This window comes from Leopardus geoffroyi, chromosome D3 (assembly GCF_018350155.1).
Source record: "Leopardus geoffroyi isolate Oge1 chromosome D3, O.geoffroyi_Oge1_pat1.0, whole genome shotgun sequence".
NCBI classification, from domain to species: Eukaryota; Metazoa; Chordata; class Mammalia; order Carnivora; family Felidae; genus Leopardus; species Leopardus geoffroyi.
The window spans coordinates 30,149,878-30,169,472 of NC_059339.1; the positions used below are offsets into that span (position 1 = coordinate 30,149,878).

General features: G+C 39.7%; 1 protein-coding gene and 1 long non-coding RNA gene across 2 annotated transcripts in view; one reads left to right on the forward strand and one right to left on the reverse strand.

Moving 5' to 3' along the window:
• The window catches only part of LOC123588119 (ankyrin repeat domain-containing protein 26-like), a 289,757-nt gene that overhangs the window by 62,567 nt on the left and 207,595 nt on the right, over nt 1–19,595 (forward strand). The gene's annotated exons all lie outside the window — the stretch shown is intronic.
• Nucleotides 1–19,595, reverse strand: part of LOC123588127 — a 60,450-nt gene that overhangs the window by 11,007 nt on the left and 29,848 nt on the right. The gene's annotated exons all lie outside the window — the stretch shown is intronic.

A 19,595-nucleotide genomic window follows, 5' to 3' on the forward strand; every position in this document is an offset into this window, starting at 1 on the left:
TCTCTTCCCTTCCCATCGCTCATGTTCTCTCTCTTTCTCAAAAGTAAATAAAAATTTTAGAAAAGAAAAGAAAAGAAAAGAAAAAAAGAAAAGTCCTCCACAGCTGGGCCAACGCCTACTTCTCTCTCTCTATAGACCTCTTCTGAGCTAAACCTCTGGGATACTCTCTACCAGATTGTCTTCTCAACTCACTGTCCCCCTCACATCACCAGTGCAGCTCACAGGCCATCAAAAGGTAGCTGGTGAGTGACCGAGGACAGTTGACAGTAAAACTGCTTTCAGAGACATAGAAGCCACTCGTTTGCGTGGCTCTGTTAAAGGAGACCTTGTGTTCTGAACCGAAAGCAACCAGAAAAAGTCTCGCTTCCACGCTGGAGTAGTGTCCTCTTCCCTGGCAGGGCATTCTGGTGGTCAGACCTTCCTCACAGCGATCCCAGGGGATCTGGCCATTCCTGCCCTGTGCTCAGTGGAAGGAAACTGGGATATAATGGAGATGTTTTGCCAGTTTCTGGTAACTTAAGGATAGTCCCTTGGCTGGAAAAAAAAAAAAATTGCCCTACCCTATGTTTGAAAGGTAGTTAGGGAATCAAGTCTGGAGTAAATTTTCAATCACCTTGAGAATGTAATTAGAGTTACTGATATGCCTAAAATTACAATGGAGGGGAGCTGCAAGGAGAGGCTGAGAAGTTGCAATGCTCTTCGGTCCTTCAGAAACACCTAGAACTTTACAAGTATCAGTGCTGGAACCTACCCCTCAACAGGTTCTCATGTAATTGGTGGATATGAGTTGTGTCTGTGTGTGTGTGTGTCGGGGGGGTGGTTTTGGCTGGTTGGTGGGGTTATTTTTTGTTTGTTTGGGTTTTGTGGGGTTTTTGGGTTTTGTTTTTGTAATTCTTCAAATAATTCTAATGTGCTGCCAGGGCTGAGATTCACTGGGGGTAGAGAATTCTACCCTTTCAGGGTCTCCTATACAGTACAGTATGAAGTGATGCCGTTAGTGATTCTGGGAGCAATAATTCCACGTGCAGTAGTGTGACGTCTGCTGGGAGAGCAGTAATCACTCATCAGAGAAAGTAACACGTGTAGAACCCAAAGAAAATGGGGGCTTCATGGGTGACTAAGAGACGACACCTCTGAGAAATCCCAGGAACAGAAAGCAGATTTCTCCCCCTTCTTGAGGCCCTAAACCACAGTGTTAAAACAATCACTACCTGTTCAATGACTTGGGTACAAATAACATAAGTAATTGTGCCTCATGTGGTGAATTTCTGATTGTAGGCCAACACAGTAATAAAACTCAGTTACTCACGGCAGTGCTCTTGGTTAGAGAGCATATGCTGGCATGCTCAGACTCTTTGTCATTAGAAAAGGCAGGTAGAGGGAACAAAGAGGCTTCTGGAATGCTTGTAATGTTCTGCGTCTTGTTCAAGACGCTGGTTACACACGTATGTTCAGTTGATAAAAATTAATAGAAGGTACACTTAGGAACTGTGTACTTTTCAGTATGTACTTGATTCTTCAATAGAAAACGTTTTTAAAAATCGAAAACTGACTACTGCATCTTTTTAAGATGTGTAGGGGGCTGGCTAGACAGTTCTCATCAATTGGAAAATAGATGTTATGTTGAACTCTTCCACTTATAGAGCTTGGGAGGAGGGAAAAGGAGGTGGGGTGGGGACTAAGGAAAGGGCAGAAAATGTAAAGCCTACCAGTTCTTCAGTGCTGCACAGGGTGAGCATCTGAGGACATGGCCTTTTGTTTAGCAAAGTGATGAATGCATCTTTTTTTTTTTTTTAAATTTTTTTTTTTTTTCAACGTTTATTTATTTTGGGGACAGAGAGAGACACAGCATGAATGGGGGAGGGGCAGAGAGAGAGGGAGACACAGAATCGGAAACAGGCTCCAGGCTCTGAGCCATCAGCCCAGAGCCCGACGCGGGGCTCGAACTCACGGACCGCGAGATCGTGACCTGGCTGAAGTCGGAGGCCTAACTGACTGCGCCACCCAGGCGCCCCGATGAATGCATCTTTTAATGTGCAGAGGTGGACCCCGACCTGAGGAGGGGGTGGAGAGCTAATGGTTCTGCCCTGTAAATGAAAGGAAGTTAATTTAGAGGAGAGATAAAGATGAAGGTATTAGAGAGTTCAGGAATAGGAGGGGAAACTTGAGGGAAAAGACTGATTAATCTGTGTGATGGATTATTGGTGCCAGGGAAAAAAGTAGCCAGAAAGAATGGGGTGCATTCCGGAAATGCAGTGGCTGAAGGACTTTTAAGAAAAGGGGTATCTAGGGGTTCCTGGGTGGCTCACTTGGTTGGGTGACAGACTTCGGCTCAGGTCATTATCTCACGGCTGGTGAGTTTGAGCCCTGTGTCGGGCTCTGTGCTGACAGCTCAGAGCCTGGATTCTGTGTCTCCCTTGCTCTCTGCCCCTCCCCCACTCATTCTCTCTTTTCTCTCTCTCTCTCTCTCTCTCTCTCTCAAAAATAAACACTTTTTTCTCTTTAAAGAGTTTATTTATTTTTTTAATTTACATCCAAGTTAGTTGGCATATACTGCAACAATGATTTCAGGAGTAGATTCCTCAATGCGCTTTACCATCCCCCCTCCCTCAACCCCTCCAGTAACCCTCTGTTTGTTCTCCATATTTAAGAGTCTCTTATGTTTTGTCCCCCTTCCTGTTTTTATATTATTTTTGCTTCCCTTCCCTTATGTTCATCTGTTTTGTATCTTAAAGTCCTCATATGAGTGAAGTCATATGGTATTCGTCTTTCTCTAATTTCTCTTAGCATAATACCCTCTAACTCCATCCACATAGTTACAAATGGCAATATTTCATTCTTTTTGATTGTTGAGTAATACTCCATTGTGTGTGTGTGTGTGTGTGTGTGTGTGTGTGTGTGTGTGTAACACATCTTCTTTATCCATTCATCCATCGATGGACATTTGGGCTCTTTCCATACTTTGGCTATTGTTGATAGTGTTTCTATAAACATTGGGGTGCATGTGACCCTTCGAAACAGCATAACTGTATCCCTTGGATAAATACCTAGTAGTGCAATTGCCGGGTAGTTCTATTTTTGATTTTTTGAGGAACCTTCATACCGTTTTCCAGAGTGGCTGCACCAGTTTGCATTCCCACCAGCAGTGCAAAAGAGATCTTCCCTCTCTGCACATCTGTCATTCCCTGAGTTGTTAATGTTAGTAATTCTGACAGGTATGAGGTAGTATCTCATCGTGGTTTTGGTTTGTATTTCCCTGATGATGAGTGATGGAGTGATGTTGAGCATTTTAATACTTAATTTCAAATTGTTCATCAGCTGCAAGGAAATTGTCCTTCACTGCTCTGAATCCCCAGTAACATGTTACCCTACCTCTCCTGCTACCCATCCGGCCTATAATAATCCAAACCAGCCAGATGGATGGGTAACGTAAGTTAATTGGCCCAGAGACAGTGTGAGTTATTTGGTTATTGCAAAACACAGAACTGAGTTTTCTTTTCATAGTGATACATGGTGGATTTGGGCCTTCAAACTCAAAACAGAAAGATGTAACACTCCTGTAAAAAATGACTTGGGCCCCTTATGAGATAGCTAATTCTGACACACAGATTATAATTGTTATTTCACTTTCAAGTGTAAAAGATCAGTGCCTCTCTAGCAGCTGTGATGTGGGATATAGAGTAGTAAAACTTGAAGTCATAAGATTGGCTACATTTCTTGGGAAAGCCACTTACCACCTCTAAGCTTGTTTGATCCTCTATAAAATGGAGGAAATAACTCGCATGCAGAAATACTCCAAGATCTAAACGGAAGAATGTATTTGAAGTAAGTCCTTTGGTGGATAGCATATAGTAAATAATAAATATTGACTCCTGTCCTTCTTTCACTTCCCTACTATTGCATATAGGAATTACTGTAGGGACATCTGGGTGGCTCAGTTGGTTAAGCACCCGACTTCAGCTCAGGTCATATCTCACGGCTTGTCAGTTCAAGCCCCGTGTCAGGCTCTGTGCTGAGAGCTCAGAGCCTGGAGCCTGTTTTTGATTCTGTGTTTCCCTCTCTCCCTGCCCCTCCCTCATGCATGCTCTGTCTCTCTGTCTCTCAAAAATATATAAACATTAAAAAAATTTTTTTAAATAGGTGTTTGTCAATTGTAAAGCCATAAAAATTATTAGTAAAATTAGTGAGAACTAAAATTTGTTGATAAGTTGAAAAGGGTGTTCCTTCATAAGAGCAAATTTCTGAAAGCAAAAATAATATTTTTGTGCAGTAAATTAAATCAATGGTTTCAGTGTAGTGATTTTCACCTGGGATGATTTTGCACCCCCCCCCCCCCCCCACGGATCATTTGGCAATGTCTGGAGAGTGCTATCAACATCTAGTAAGTAGAGGCCAAGTATCTTGCAAAATATCCTACCATCACAAGACAGCTTCCTACAACAAAGAACTATCCAGCTCAAAATGTCAATAGCACCATTGTTGAGAAATCCCATTTTGATGGTAAGGCAAGTTATTCTGGTTGGTCTTGGTTTCAACTTTGCTGATGCCTACGCACATATTCACATTCTTTAACCTTAGAGTATTCCTTCCTTAGCCTGTGAGCACTCATAAAGAATGAGAAAATTCCCTTCTAAAGTGACCCCTATGATTATATGTTCAGGCATATAACCCACTTCTTTGTAGTATTAAAGCAAATCTTATGATCTGCCCCCGAAAAGTCTAGAAAACACTGTCATTACACATTATTCCCCATAGCCCATTAAAAGATGTATATATTTTGTTTTTTGGGTTTTCGTTTGTTTGCTTGCTTGTTTTCTGAGAGAAAAAGCACATGCATGAGCGGGGGGAGGGGCAGAGAGGGAGGGAGAGAAAATCCCAAGCAGGCTTCCTGCCACCAGCACAGAGCCCAATGCAGGGCTTAAACTCACAAACCGTGAAATCATGACCTGAGCCAAAATCAGGAGTCAGAGGCTTAACTGACAGAGCCACCCAGACACCCCAGACATACTACATTTTGTAAAGTGTCACCATTTTGAAAGCTGTACAGTCCCACCTCTCCCAAGCAATACGTAGTAAATCAAATTCCACCATACTCAACTTATTTCATGATTCAATAACGCGGAGGGAGCTCTTTCTGTTGGAGAAGGTGATTGCCTCAGAGTAAGAGCCCTCCTCCATACCAATGCTAAATCTTAATTTTAGGGATCAGATTGAAAGAACTAGGAAAAGCAATGGTTCAGAAACCTTTCTGATATTGTGTTATAGTTTTCAGGAGTGTTCTTCCTGCCTATGACTCTCACAAACAGTGTAGCTGATAACCCCGGGGCACCACGTAGGTGGCTCAGTCGGTTGAACGCCCCACTTCAGGTCAGGTCATGATCTCGAGGGTTCACCAGTTTGAGCCCCACATCAGACTCTGTGCTGACAGCTCAGAGCATGAAGACTGCTTCAGATTTTCTCTCTCTCTCTCTCTCTCTGCCCCACCCTGCTCACACTCTGTCTCTCTCTGTCTCTCAAAAATAAACATTAAAAAATTTAAAATAAATAAATAAATAAATAAATAAATAAATAAATAAAAAGAGCATAGCTAATAACCTTGAGTAACTGAGCTGTCGCTCCTGCTGTGTTCAGTTTCCTCATCCCCCCTTGTCTGTGCCACTCCACCTGCCATCCTATCCCTGACCCCATGATAGGATCTGGAAGTTCAACAGCAAGGTCAGAGCCGGGGCAAGGGCAAAGCCTACTGGGACAGAGGGGTGAAGCAAGCAGCGCAGAATTGTTCTAGAGTGCAGTAACAATGATTCTATAATTCACTTGTATTTTTCACAACATGTTATTTGATCTTTTTAACAACCCGGTAATGTAGGCAAGGTAAGTAATTATATCCCTAACCAAAACAATCCCAGACTGATAAAGTTTGAATGCCTTGCTCTCAACTATTAAGTGTCTGGGACCCAGGATCTTCCAGCTCTTAATCCAGTGTTCTGTATGCCATAGTACACAAAAAACATAAACCCTACCTTATGGTCCTTTCCTTCCAGTTACCTTGATTTGATTCTCTTATCTAGTTGCAGAAGTGCAAAGGAGGACTGGGGATACAACCCAGCATAGCAGGGCCTGAAGACTGCAGAAAAGGGGCAGAAATCTTTCAGCAGAATGAGATCTGAGCTTGCTGGTATTCCCCATACCAAATAGGAGCAGCCCTACAAAAAATGTTTGGTGAAATCCTTTGTTTCCTTAAAAGTCAATTTCATACCACAATCAATCATCCTGGGAGGATTTTTCAAAATGAGTCTTTAAATAAAATAATAAAGAATTTTTGTTCTTGCCTAATTTTACTCCCACACTGTAATTTAAACCATATTACTATGATTTAATGTGCTTTTCTTCCGGATGATTATTTTAAAACAGCTTGTTCCAAACGAGCTATGTCATGACCTAAATGCATATACTAATTCCCTGCATTAATTCTCTTAACAATTCATTCTCCCTTGAAAGGATCTTTTAGTTCCCTTAACTTCCTGTTACTTGAATGCTCAATGTAATTGTTTTCATACAGAACATGCAGACCTTTTTTTCTTTCTGAGAATGTGGAGCCCCACTTATTCCAGTTATAGGAAGCAATTTCAGTGAGGGTTGTCTGTGTGTATGTGTACAGAGGTAATTCTAGTTTCATTTTTGTTTGTTTTCACAGAAGCTGAAAGTTTCACAACTAACTCTTAGTACTATTTAAAGTTAGAAATTTTTTTATATATAGCTACAAAATTATGGCTTGTCTTTATAACTATGAAGGATAAAATCAAGAATGTAGTGTTCCTGCAGCAGTATGTAGGCCCTGAACTAAGAATATATACCTTTTTGGGACACCTGGGTGGCTCAGTCAGTTAAGCATCAGACTCTTGACTTCATGCAGCTCAGGTCATGATCTCACGGTTCATGGGTTCGAGCCCCGTGTCAGGCTCTGTGCTGATGGCACAAAGCCTGCTTGGGATTCTCCCTCTCTCCCTCTTTCTCTGCCCCTCCCCTGCTGTCTCTCTCTCTCTCTCTCTCTCTCTCTCAAAAATAAATAAATAAACTTTTAAAAAAAAGAATATATACCTTTTAGGGACACCTGAGTGGCTCAGTCGGTTAAGTGTCCGACTCTAGATTTCAGCTAAGGTCATTATCCCAGGGTCTTGGGATCAAACCCCTCATTGGGTTCCACACTGAGCAGGGAGCCTGCTTAAGATTCTCTCCTTTTCCCTCTTTCTCTCTCTCTCTCTGTCTCTAAAATAAAAACAAAGCAGGGAGCCTGAGTGGCTCAGTTGATTAAAGTGTCCAACTTGGGCTCAGGTCAAGATCTCATGGTTTGTGAGTTCAAGCCCTCTGTCAGGCTCTGTGCTGACAGCTCAGAGCGTGGAACTTGCTTTGGATTCTCTCTCTCTCTCTCTCTCTCTCTCTCTCTCTCTCTCCCTGTTCACACATGCATTCGCTCTCTCTCTCTCAAAAATAAACATTAAATTTTTTTAAATAAATAAATTAAATTAAAAAAAGAAATACATCTTTTAACCTCTACAAACACAATTCAGTTATACTGTTATTGTTTTTTGCTAGTATACTTGAAAATTCATAACTTCAAAGACATAGCAAAACTCTGAATGAATAGATGTGATTCACTCACTTCCTCCAAATGAAGGAGGCTTGACAAAAGAAAACTACTCTGTCTTGATATCATTTACTTCTAGGAGAAAACAGAGAGATGGCTATTCCAGGAGTCACTGTGAACTTACAAAACCTCAGTGCAGATCAAGACTGGCAAAAATGTCACTGGATGAAACCAATTTGCTTTAGCTCACCAGCTTTGTAACGTGTCAATCCTCCCTATCTTTGAACCATACAATAATGACTACTTTTCTTGTAACTGAATGGTTATTTTCTCATCCTCAATCCATTTCTTTAAGATAGCAAAAATGATATTCTTGTTGGCAAATGCCTGCTTCATTGAACAGTAAGTTTATTGGGACCACATAAATCACACCAAGAATCAATCAGTATCTCCCTCCCTCTCCCTCTCCCGTTCTCTCTCTCTCTCTCTCTCTCTCTCTGTCTCTGTCTCTCTCTCTCTCTCTCTCACACACACACACACACAATTTATTGTGAAATATTACCCACATGTCAAAGTACATGTATAGTTTAACAAGTAGTTAAAAAACCGTATGCCAGCATAGCCATCACATAGTCACAAAATAGAAATTTCCTAGCACAGCAACAGCCTAAGGAGCAGTCCTTCCTACTCCCAAAACCCTGCTCTCCCTGAGAGCACTGTTTATCCCAACTGTTATGCTAATCACTTCCTACTAGACTTTTATGCTAATCATTTCCTGTTCTCCTTTATACTTTTACCGTATATGCATGCATCCATAAATAATATGTTTAGTGTTGCCCGTTTTTTAATTTCTTAAGTGGAATGCTCTGTTTTGCCCTGCTTATTTTCTTAATTTGTTGATAACCTGCATCTATTTTGTATGAAGCTGTAATTCATCCAATTCCATTGCTATATAAGATTCTACTTTATAAAAATACCACAATTTATTTATTCTTTCTGCCAATGATGACTCTTTGGGTGTTTCCAGCTTGGGGTAATATCATCAACAACACTGCTGTGAATATTCTTATACGTGTATCCCGGGTACAACTAGGAATCTCTGAGTTGTGTATCATGAACGTCATCCTATAGTGTCACCGTCTGCCAATGCAGTTCTACCAATTTAGACATGCATTTATTCTACATGTGAGTTCTTATAGTTTCACATCTTTGCCTACTCTTGGTATTGTGAGGCCATAAAAGCTTTTCAATCATGTAGCAACTTACATGTTGCAACCACACGGTTTTTTTTTTCAAGGAAAAAAACCAAAGTTTTAGGGGGTACCATTCTTGCAACTTTTCTGTAAATACAAAATGATTTACCAAAAAGTCCGTATCACTTAATCTCAGCTAACATTTCCAACAAGTGGAGCTCCACATATTACAGGTCTAGATATTGAAGAGTCAAGCTAATAAACAGTGAAATCAAAAAGTCACCAGTTTGGCCACGCTGAAGTTGTATGTTGTGATTTTCATTTACATTTCCTTGATCACTAATGAGATTGAGCACCTTTCCATGTCTACGCATATTTGGATTTGCCCTTTTGTGAAGTGCCTGTTTGGAGTCTTTTGCCCATTTTTAGGATTCTCTACCTTTTTCACATGGTGGAAGTTCTCTCAAAATGCTCTGAATACTAGTCCTCTGTCAGTGATATAGTTGAAATATGTCTTCTCCCACGCGAGGGCTTGGGCTTTCACTTATTTTATGGTGTTTTTATTTAGAAAGAAAATTTTTATTACATTTTATTTATTTTTGACAGAGAAAGACAGAGCACGAGTTGGGGAGAGGCAGAGAGAGAGGGAGACACAGATTCTGAAATGGGCTCCAGGCTCTGAGCTGTCAGCACAGAGCCCAACGCGGGGCTCGAACTCATGGACCATGAGATCATGACCTGAGCCGAAGTCGGACACTTAACTGACTGAGCCACCCAGGCGCCCCTAATGTTTATTTTTTGAGAGAGAGATTGACAGAGTGTGAGCAGGGGAGGGGCAGAGAGAGAGAGAAAGACACAGAATCCGAAGCAGGCTCCAGGCTCGCAGCTGTCAGCACAGAGCCCAAGGCAGGGCTCAAACTCACAAACCGCGACATCATGACCTGGGCCAAAGTTGGACACTTAACCAAGTGAGCCACCCACGCGCCCTTATTTTATGGGGTTTTTAAATAAAATTCTTAACTTCAATGAAATGCTGCTTATAAATGTTTTCTTTTCTGTGCTTTTTTAGGGTCATGTTTAAGAAATTCTCCCCTTTGGTGAAACAGTGAAGATAGTCTCCTTCATTGTCTTCTAAAGCTTTAGAGTTTTGCCTTTCCATTTCGGCCTTAATCTGATTGGATTCAACTTTTGTATATGATATGAGGTTAGAGATGCAGTTTCATTTTCTTCCGTATGGAAATCCAATTCTCTGAGCACCTTTATTGTAAGAACTTTCTCAGTAGCCTGTCAACCACTTCTTTGGTATAGCGAAGTCTATGTATGCACACAATCATATATGAGCTCTCTATTCTGATCCATTTGTCCACTGCCTCACTAATATCAGGCTGTATTCACTGCTACAGCTTTAGAAATTATGTTAATATCTAGGAGAGGAAATCCTGCTGTCCTGTACTTCTTCAGAATACCTTGGCTATTTTGGTCCTTTAAAATTTCATATAAATTTTAAATTTAGGATTTTTTTTTCTTTTTTGTATACATTTTAGAATTAATTTGTCAAGTTTCACAGACACAGATACACAAAGCTGTAGAAACTTTTCTGGAGATGTCACTCGAAAAAAAAGTTATTGATTTTTTTAACTCTGTAAATCAATTCCTGAAAATTTTCATTTTCATACTATTGAGTCTTTGTGAATGTAGTTTCTGCTCATTTAAATCTGTAAATGTCTCTTAAGTTTGCTATTTTTCCTATAAATGTATCCTTTCTGTGTCCTTAGTCAGATTTGCTGCTAGATAATTGGCTTTGTCTGATGCTATTATAAATCATGTGTGCTTAAGAATTTGCTGGTTTCAGGCTGCCTGGATGGCTCAGTTGATTGGGTGTCCAGCTCTCGGCTTTGGCTCAGGTTATGATCTTGCAGTTCGTGGGTTCCAGCCTCACGTCGGGCTCCATGCTGACAGCATGGAGTCTGCTTGGAATTCTCTCTCTCTCTCACCCTCTGCCCTCCCCCACCTCTCACTCTCTCTTCTCAAAATAAATAAACAAATTTTTTTTAAAAAGAATTTGCTGGTTTATGTAGACACAATTGAAATTTGTATATTGATTTTATGTAGACCTACTTCATTAAACTTTGTTAACTCTAATATTTTACCTGTATATTATATTGTTTTACCAAAAACACAACTGTGTCATATGTGATTTATACCTATTTCATTTCTTCCTTTCCTTTATGCCTCTCATTTGCTTTATTGATCTGCCTAGGAGCACTAGTAAAATGCTTAATTGGAGATGGGATAATGAACATTCTTGTCTCTTCTGGAACTCCAAGGGAAATTTCACCATTACATATGAAGTTTATGGAAGGATTTTTGGTAATCTACAGATAATTTTGTTTTTATTCCATAATAGCTAGGAGTTTTCAATCATAAATGGTCATGAATTTTATCAAGTACTTTTTCTGCATCCATTTAGATTATTAGAGGACTTATTTCCTTTATCAATCAATTGCATTTATTGATTTTCCTTTTTTTTAAATTGAAGTGTAAATGACATAACATAAGGTACAGTTTCAGGTGTACAAAATAATGATGCAATATTCATATGACTTGTGAAATGATCACTAAAATAAGTCTTCTTAACATCTGTCACCATATATAGTTAAAAATTATTGATTTTTCTAATGTTAAATTTACATTTTACATATAAACTCTACTTGGCAGTAATGGTTATCTTTTTTTAATATATATTACCCAATTTAGTTTGCTTGTCATTGTCTTTCCTGTGTTGCCTCTGTTAGACTTTGTGTCAAGGTTATGCTAGTCTCCAAAATAAGTCTTCCCCTTTCTTATTCCTATTATCTGAAAGACTTTATGTGAGAGCAGTGTTATTCTTTCCTTTAATGCTTGGTAGATCTTGCCAGTGAAGTCACATGGGCCTGAAGTTTTGGTTTTTGTAGCTATTTGACTACTGATAAAATTTCTTTAATTTTGTTTATTATTTATTTGATAATTATTAAACCTTTTTTTTTTTTTTAGTTTAAGATTTTGATTGCTTTTTTTTTTTTTTTTTTTAAGAATTCGTCCCTTTGGCGCACCTGGGTGGTTCAGTCAGTTGAGGGTCCAACTCTTGATTTGGGCTCAAGATCTTGTGATCGTGGGACTGAGTCTCACATCAGACTCTGCACTGAGCATGGAACATGCTTAAAATTCTCTCTCCCTACACCTCTCTCCACTGCTTGTGATCTCTCTCAAAAAAAAAAAAAAAAAAAGAGGAAAAGAAAAAGAAAAAGAATTAGTCCTCTTCAAGTTTTCCCATTTTTTTTTTTTTTGGTGTGAAGTATTTTGTTTTGTTTTATAATATTCTTTTTTTTTTTCAACGTTTATTTATTTTTGGGACAGAGAGAGACAGAGCATGAACGGGGGAGGGGCAGAGAGAGAGGGAGACACAGAATCGGAAACAGGCTCCAGGCTCTGAGCCATCAGCCCAGAGCCCGACGCGGGGCTCGAACTCACTGACTGCGAGATCGTGACCTGGCTGAAGTCGGACGCTTAACCGACTGCGCCACCCAGGCGCCCTGTTTTATAATATTCTTTTATCTATTTCACATCTGTAACATCTGAGGTGTGTCTTATTTCCATTTTGGAGTATTGAAGCCTTTCATTTTTTGCTTCTATTGTGTTCCTCCAACTTTATTAAATTTATAACTCTTTTTAAAGACTCAACTTTGGTCTTTTTCCATCCTCTCTATGATCTGCTGATTATCCATTTAATTTTTTTATTTCCTTATTTCTCCTTGTTTGGGTTTATTTTTATGTTATTTTTCTATCTTCTTTAGATGGAGACTTATCTCATTGATTTTCTTTTTCTTTCTTTCTTTCTTTCTTTTATTTTTAATTGATTTTCAAGTTAGTTGACAGTATAATCTTGGCTTCAGGAGTAGAACCCAGTGATTCATCTCTTACATATGATACTCAGTGCTCATCCTGAAAAGTGCCCTCCTCAATGCCTGTCACTCATTTAACCCACCCACCAACTCTCCCCTATCAACCCTCAGTTTGTTCTCTGTATTTAAGAGTCTCTTATGGTTTGCCTCCCTCTCTGTTTTTATCTTACTGATTTTCAACATTTCTTCTTCTCTATTATATTCTTTAAGGCTCTGTATTTCCTTATAAGATGACTTTAGTTGAGTCCCATAATCCCAATGCCCCATGTGAATTGTTGCAACAGTTTAGAATCCCAAGGAGTCTTATCCACAGATCAGTTCTGCACCCACCTGTCAACTCTATCCCATGGGCTTCCACTGAATAGAGAGAAGTGGTAAGCCAAAGCCTCAGAGCAGGTAAGGAGGAATGAGAGAAAGCTCTCTGAGTATTTCACTCAGTACAAGGCACTGACTGGCAGCTTCCTATAGCTAGGGGAGGGCAGAATGCTGAGACAAAGACCCCATGGGTCTTCTCTGAGTGTGCTGCATAGGCTGGGGTAAGACACTGAGAGATCTCCTGAGGCCCTCAGAGTAGGGATCATAATTGACAATCAAAAAGAACTTCCCACTGACCCAAAGAGTTGGTAGCTAGCCTGTAAAGCAGAAAGGGATCTTCCATGGTTTAGAAAGCCAGTGACTTGATTATAAAGCAAAGAGACATATACAGGGTCCCAAGCCCTGCTAAAGGGAAAGTGCTGGTCCTGCCTTCAAAACATCTGAAGGTAGTGATGACCTGAATCTACCAATTCGGCAATGAAGTCCACACTCAGTTCAACTAAAGATTAGATCAAGGGCACCTGGGTGGCTCAGTTGGTTGAGCATTTGACTTTGGCTCAGGTCATGATCTCACCATTCGTGAGTTTGAGCCCCAAATGGGGCTATGTACTAACAGCTCAGAGTCTGAAGTCTGCTTCGGATTCTGTGTCTCTCTCTCTCTCTCTCTCTCTCTGCTTCTCCCCTGCTCATGCTCTGTCTCTATCCTCAAAAAATAAACATAAAAAAAAAAATTTTTTTAAGATTAGATCAACTCAGGCCCCTACATTTACTTTCTGGGAGTAAATATTATTTTCTTCTTCATTGTTCTTTCACACATAATTGCCTGATCCAATATTAAAGATTATGACACATTCAAAGAAGCAAGAAAATGTGAGCTATGGTTGAAAAAAGAAGTGATCAATAAAAATGAACCTAGAGACAGCCCAGATGGTGAGCTTATCAGACAGAGACTTTAAAATAACTATAATAGGGGTGCCTGGGTGGCTGAGTCGGTTAAGCATCCAGCTCTTGATTTCAGCTCAGGTCATGATCTCATGGTTCGTGGTTTTGAGTCCCACATCGGGCTCTGCCCTGACAGCACAGAGCCTGCTTGGGATTCTGTCTCTCTCCCAATTTCTCTGCTCCTCCTCTGCCTCATACACATTCTCTCTCTCTCTCTCTCTCTCTCAAAATTAAAATAAAATAACTATAAAAATATGTAAAAGGATCTAGTGATTAAAAATTGGACAATGCATAAATACATGGGCAATATCCACAGAGAACAGGAAATTATAAGAAACAAATAGAGGGGCGCCTGGGTGGCTCAGTCGGTTAAGCGTCCGACTTCAGCTCAGGTCACGATCTCGTGGTCTGCGAGTTCGAGCCCCGCGTCAGGCTCTGGGCTGACGGCTCAGAGCCTGGAGCCTGCTTCCGATTCTGTGTCGCCCTCTCTCTCTGCCCCTCCCCCGTTCATGCTGTCTCTCTCTGTCTCAAAAATAAATAAGCGTTACAAAAAAAAAAGAAACAAATAGAAATGTTAGAAATAAAAACATAACAGATATGAGACTCAGCAGACTTGACAAAGCAGAGGAAAAGAAATCAGTGAGCTTGTAGTCAAGTCAATTGAAATTATTAAAGTTAAACTAAACGGAGGTGAGGAGGGGTGGAAGGGGGTTAAAAACAAGAGAGAATCTGAGTTCTGTGGGGCAATAACAATAATGACTGAATGTTGTGCATGTAACTCAGTCCCAGAGGGAGAAGAGAGAGAGATAGAACATGGGGACAATCTGAAGAAATAATGGTTGAGAAATTTCTTGGATTGATGATACCAATCCACAGATCCAAGAATCTCAGGGGACTCCAAGCAGGATAAACACAAAGAAAATTGCTCCTGAACACATCAGAGTCAAACTGTTAAAAAGCAAAGACAAGAGCAGATCTTATGAGTGTTCACGGGGTGGGGGTGGGGGTGGGCGGAGGGTGGCGGGTGGGGGATGGGGGCGGGAGTTACTTTAGGAGAAATAATGAAGAAAATGATGGCTGAATTCTCCCAGAAACAATGAAAAGCAGAAATCACCAGAACCACATCTTTAAAGTCCTGAAAGGGAAAAACTAACAAACTAAAATTCTATATCCAGCAAAAATTCCCTTCAAAAATGAAGGCAAGGTAAAGACAGTTTCAAACACTGAAACTAAGAGAATTCATTGCCAATAGACTGTCACCGCAAGAAATGCTAACACAACATTTTTAGGCCGAAGGGAAATTATACTGAATGGAAGAAAATCTGCAGACAAAATGAAGAGCACTCAAAAGAGTAAATATGTAGCTTTAGACCAACCCAGCATAAAAGCGTGGCTTTGATACCCAAGCCGTGGTCACCAATACTTTGCCCTAATGGAAGTGATACGGTAGTGGGGACCTGTCCCCCTACAGTGTGAGCTCTCCAACGGTGGTCAAAAGTTGGCCACCATCTCTATCCCTTTGTGACATTTCTGATAGCTTCCCCAACAGACATTGTTCTTGGGGCTCTTCCGTTCTTTCCTCTTGACTATAGTTATTTTGTAAAAATCATTTTATACTGAAACTCATCACTCTACTTGCCAGCAGTATGGCAGGAGTGTTAGAGTCTGAGTAGATATAGGAAAAAAAAAAGGCTTGTGGTGGGGCTGGAGGTGGGTAAGTCAAGAAGGGCTATAACTGACCAGCTTAGAGCAGAGTTCATGTACAGCAGGGAGACGGCTGAATGCCTCTTTGGTGTTTTAGTCCAAGAGACCTCCTTGTTCTGGGCAGGCACTGGAGGTAAATCAAAGCCTTTTTCTTTCTTTATTGATGTTATCCCTGCTGCTTTAGTTTAGAATTCACAGCACACAGAGCCCCAGAATTTGTTGCTTAGCCCACCCCCAGTGATATAATAGCACAATTGTGTTTCAATTTTGCAAACAGTCTTCCCCCACCTTACTTTCTCGTACTGTTCCCACTTTTTGTCCTTTTGGGTATCTTCTTGGGTATTTTAATGGGAAAGTTACAGAGGTCCCATCAGGTAAGTATAGTCTGTTTTTGTTTTTACTTTTAGTATTTGAATTTTCATATTTACAGGAAAGTTGAAATAATTTTACAGGGAAAATTCTACCTACAGTATTGCTTTTCCTTATTATTGATAAATTCCAAGTTTTAGACACATATTACAATAGATTTTATTTTAAGCAGATTGTTGTTCTGCATATTCTCAGAACCTATGAGCATTAGGTATGCTTTAAAATATTCATAATAAAAAACAATTAACCAGAGAAATAAAAACTGGAGTGTAAATAATTAGGCTATAAATAATATGTCTGCATTACATTAATAAATGCAGAAATAAAGCAATCATTTCAACTACCAGTGTTTTAAATCTTTTTTGTGAGAGTTATTTGCATAATTTTTTTGTAATAATCCACCTCATTCCATAGATAAAAAAATTAGCTGGATCAGGGGAAAGAAGAAATAAGTGACTTTGATGTCAACCTTGGGCCTATGTTGTTCCAAGTAAAAATTTACCTAAAATACAAATCAGTCTTAGAATTCAAGAGATCTCCTTTTGCAGATGATTTTTAAAGGTTATTATATGGTCATATGGTCTCATGCCAGGTGATGAGGACAAGAATGAGAAGCTTCTTCCTGGCCTTTGTGATTCATCACCTTCCAACACTTTCAAGATTGGGACAAAACACCAGCAACAGCCAATGGGGTGACTTTTAAAGTCCTTTAAAAAGAGCACTTAAACTCCAATTTTTTTAAAAGGGTATATTTTATACCAAAACTTTGCTTGCAATATTCTTCCACTTTACGTTTCCACCCCTGCAATACGGCATTTTAAACATCCCAGCCAAGGGACCATAAAGCATTCTTACTCTTATATAACAATTCCCCACATAGTTTTTTTTTTTTTTTTTTTTTTTTTTAATTACATTCCCCTGGCACACATTACAAAGAAGTTTTCCTACAGATCAAAACCAAAAGCTTGGATGGAGCCAACGTTCCTTTCAACTTGAATCACCACCCACCTGGGCCTGACTCGGGCTGGCAGTCCAAAGGGAAAATACTGCCTAAGTGCATTACAACTTCTGGATCTGTCCCCTGCTCAGGTGCACAGGACCAGATTAACCTGGAGAGGCGACAAGGCAAATGTGACTGGAGATGAATTCTGGGAGGCATTCATCTCAGGGCTTAGGGTAGCCCAACCATTTGGCAAGGAGTAAGCAGAAATGACTTTTGAGTCGCACAATTTGAGAAAGAACAAGGTTGTTCGTGATTCCAAACTCTTGCAGAACTTGCTGAAGCTTTTCAGCTAGAAATGCTTTCAAGACAAGACTTTTCCTTCTGGAGAAGCTTAAGACCTGAAAACCAGCCATCTTTTGATATTATGAAACTTCACAATATATAAAATTTTAAAACAAAGACTCATGTTCAAGAATTATATTAAAATTAAAAGAAGCTAGAATTGAGCTGCTCTTTGCCTGTAGAGATCCCTTTCGACTCTAGGTTTTTATATACCACAAGTAAAATCTTTGTTCAAATTAACTTGCAGGAAAAGGAAGGGGAGTTTTATTAGATAATTATTGTTCTTTCCTTTCTCCCATCGACCGGATTTTGCCAGGTGAGTGAACAGTGTCCGTTGGCTGAGTCTTTCTAGCTTTAAATATCTTTAGCACTCTTAAGCCTCCAGGATATTTAGGACAGGTATTAATTACTCTCTACCCAAGGGCTTAGCGATGTGGTGGGTCTCCTGACAAGTTGGTGAGGAGTAGGTGGTATATGCCTTATGTGGGGTTAGTCAAGAGCCCAGAAGCCTAGAAGACCGTGTTGGTTGCTCTTGGAGATTTTCTCCATGTGACTGTTTGCAGAACTATGATAGTGTTTCCAGCTGCTCCCTTTGGTGGCGGGATAGATGGAGACAAGTTACTTAATCTCTAAGGCCCATTTCCTCATCTGTAAAATGGGGCTAATAGTAATGCCTACATCATAGCACTGTTTTCAGGATTAATGATGTATGGAGAGCACGAAGTAAATGTTAAACATATGTTAGCATCACTATCAGAGGTCTGTGTGTGTGTGACTCATGGCAGTGCATGAAGACCAATTTTTACTTTGTGCCAGTAGGATTTCACCGTCAGCTTTTGTCAGACATATCATGTTTTCAAATTTTTTTCACGACTGTGAAAAGATCACAAAAACAGAAGCAGTGAGTGATATCTGAGGCAGAGGGAGAATAGGGATCGCCTGGAATTGCTGCTCCCAACATCCCTTCTGGTTCCCATCACCACTGAAAGCTACCTTTTGGGACCAAGAGAAAGCACTCTTGGGAGCCTCTGTGAAGCAGGCTTTGCGCGTGCATGTGTTTTTATTCTTCAACAAATACACAAAGCTCTGCTTTGGGGATACATGTCATAGATCCACAGAAAGAAATCGGTAGAAACATTATGGCCCTACAAATCTCCATAGGAACTTCATTAATGCTAGGTTACTTATGCTGCTTATGTTTATGAAGAGACCCTTAAAACCCAAGAAAGTGACCCAAATAGGCACAACATGAACATGTTTTTAATGTCACTAGTGTCCAGATGGCCACAATTTAGTTTCAAATAAATTCATGATAAATGAAATTACAGAATGCAGTTTCCGTCCCCATGAGATGGTTTTATTGTTTTTGTATCAATTTTTCCAAGTACATTTTCAATGTAGAGGCTCGTATACCTAGTGATAAAAATCACTGGATATTAGGAAATGAACTACATTGAAAGATACTCAGATTCTTGGGAATTTTAGCTTTTTCTTTCATAGTTTATTTTTTCTAAAAGAAAAATGTAATTAGTTTTTCCCTTTCGTTGCCAGAGAAACACTGAAGGACTCTATTTTAGTCACATTTGAAAGATGTTGTCATCTCACACTCTGGATGCTGACTCGTATTCAGACATTCTGAGCCACAAGGGAACTCTGCTCACAAACACTCAAATTCATAATGTGGCTCTGACATCATAGGGAATTATTTTATTGTTCCATTGGCCAAATAGCAGGGAAAAGAGTCAGACATTCAAGATGACTCTACTACATATTAACAACATCTCTTAGCATTTATAACGCATTCTATTCTGGTATCACCCATGGTGCTGGAAGGAAAGATTTTTTTTCTCGTTTACATAAGTTCTTGATTTTCATCTTCTGAGATGCTACAATGTGTACAGAGATCTCAGAAAAGCACAGGTGTCTTATTTTTACGCACAGACAGGGCATGAAATTTAAAGGCTTTAGTCCTTTATATATATATATGGAGGGCTCTGTCATACCTTTCAATATATTTCTATATAAATAAATCTCCCAATCTAACATTAGATTAATGATTTAATTTTGCCATAATGCAGATACTTCAGAGAAATGATAAAACCAGGAGGAATTTCAACAGTCTAATTAGTAAAAGATTGCTAATTTCTTAAAACTGGAAGTCTTCCAATTTCTTTTAGACATATTTTACCAGGAGATATTTATAAACAGGAACACAATTCCTAATCGTGCTCTACAACAGGAATACACTAGCTTAAAATATT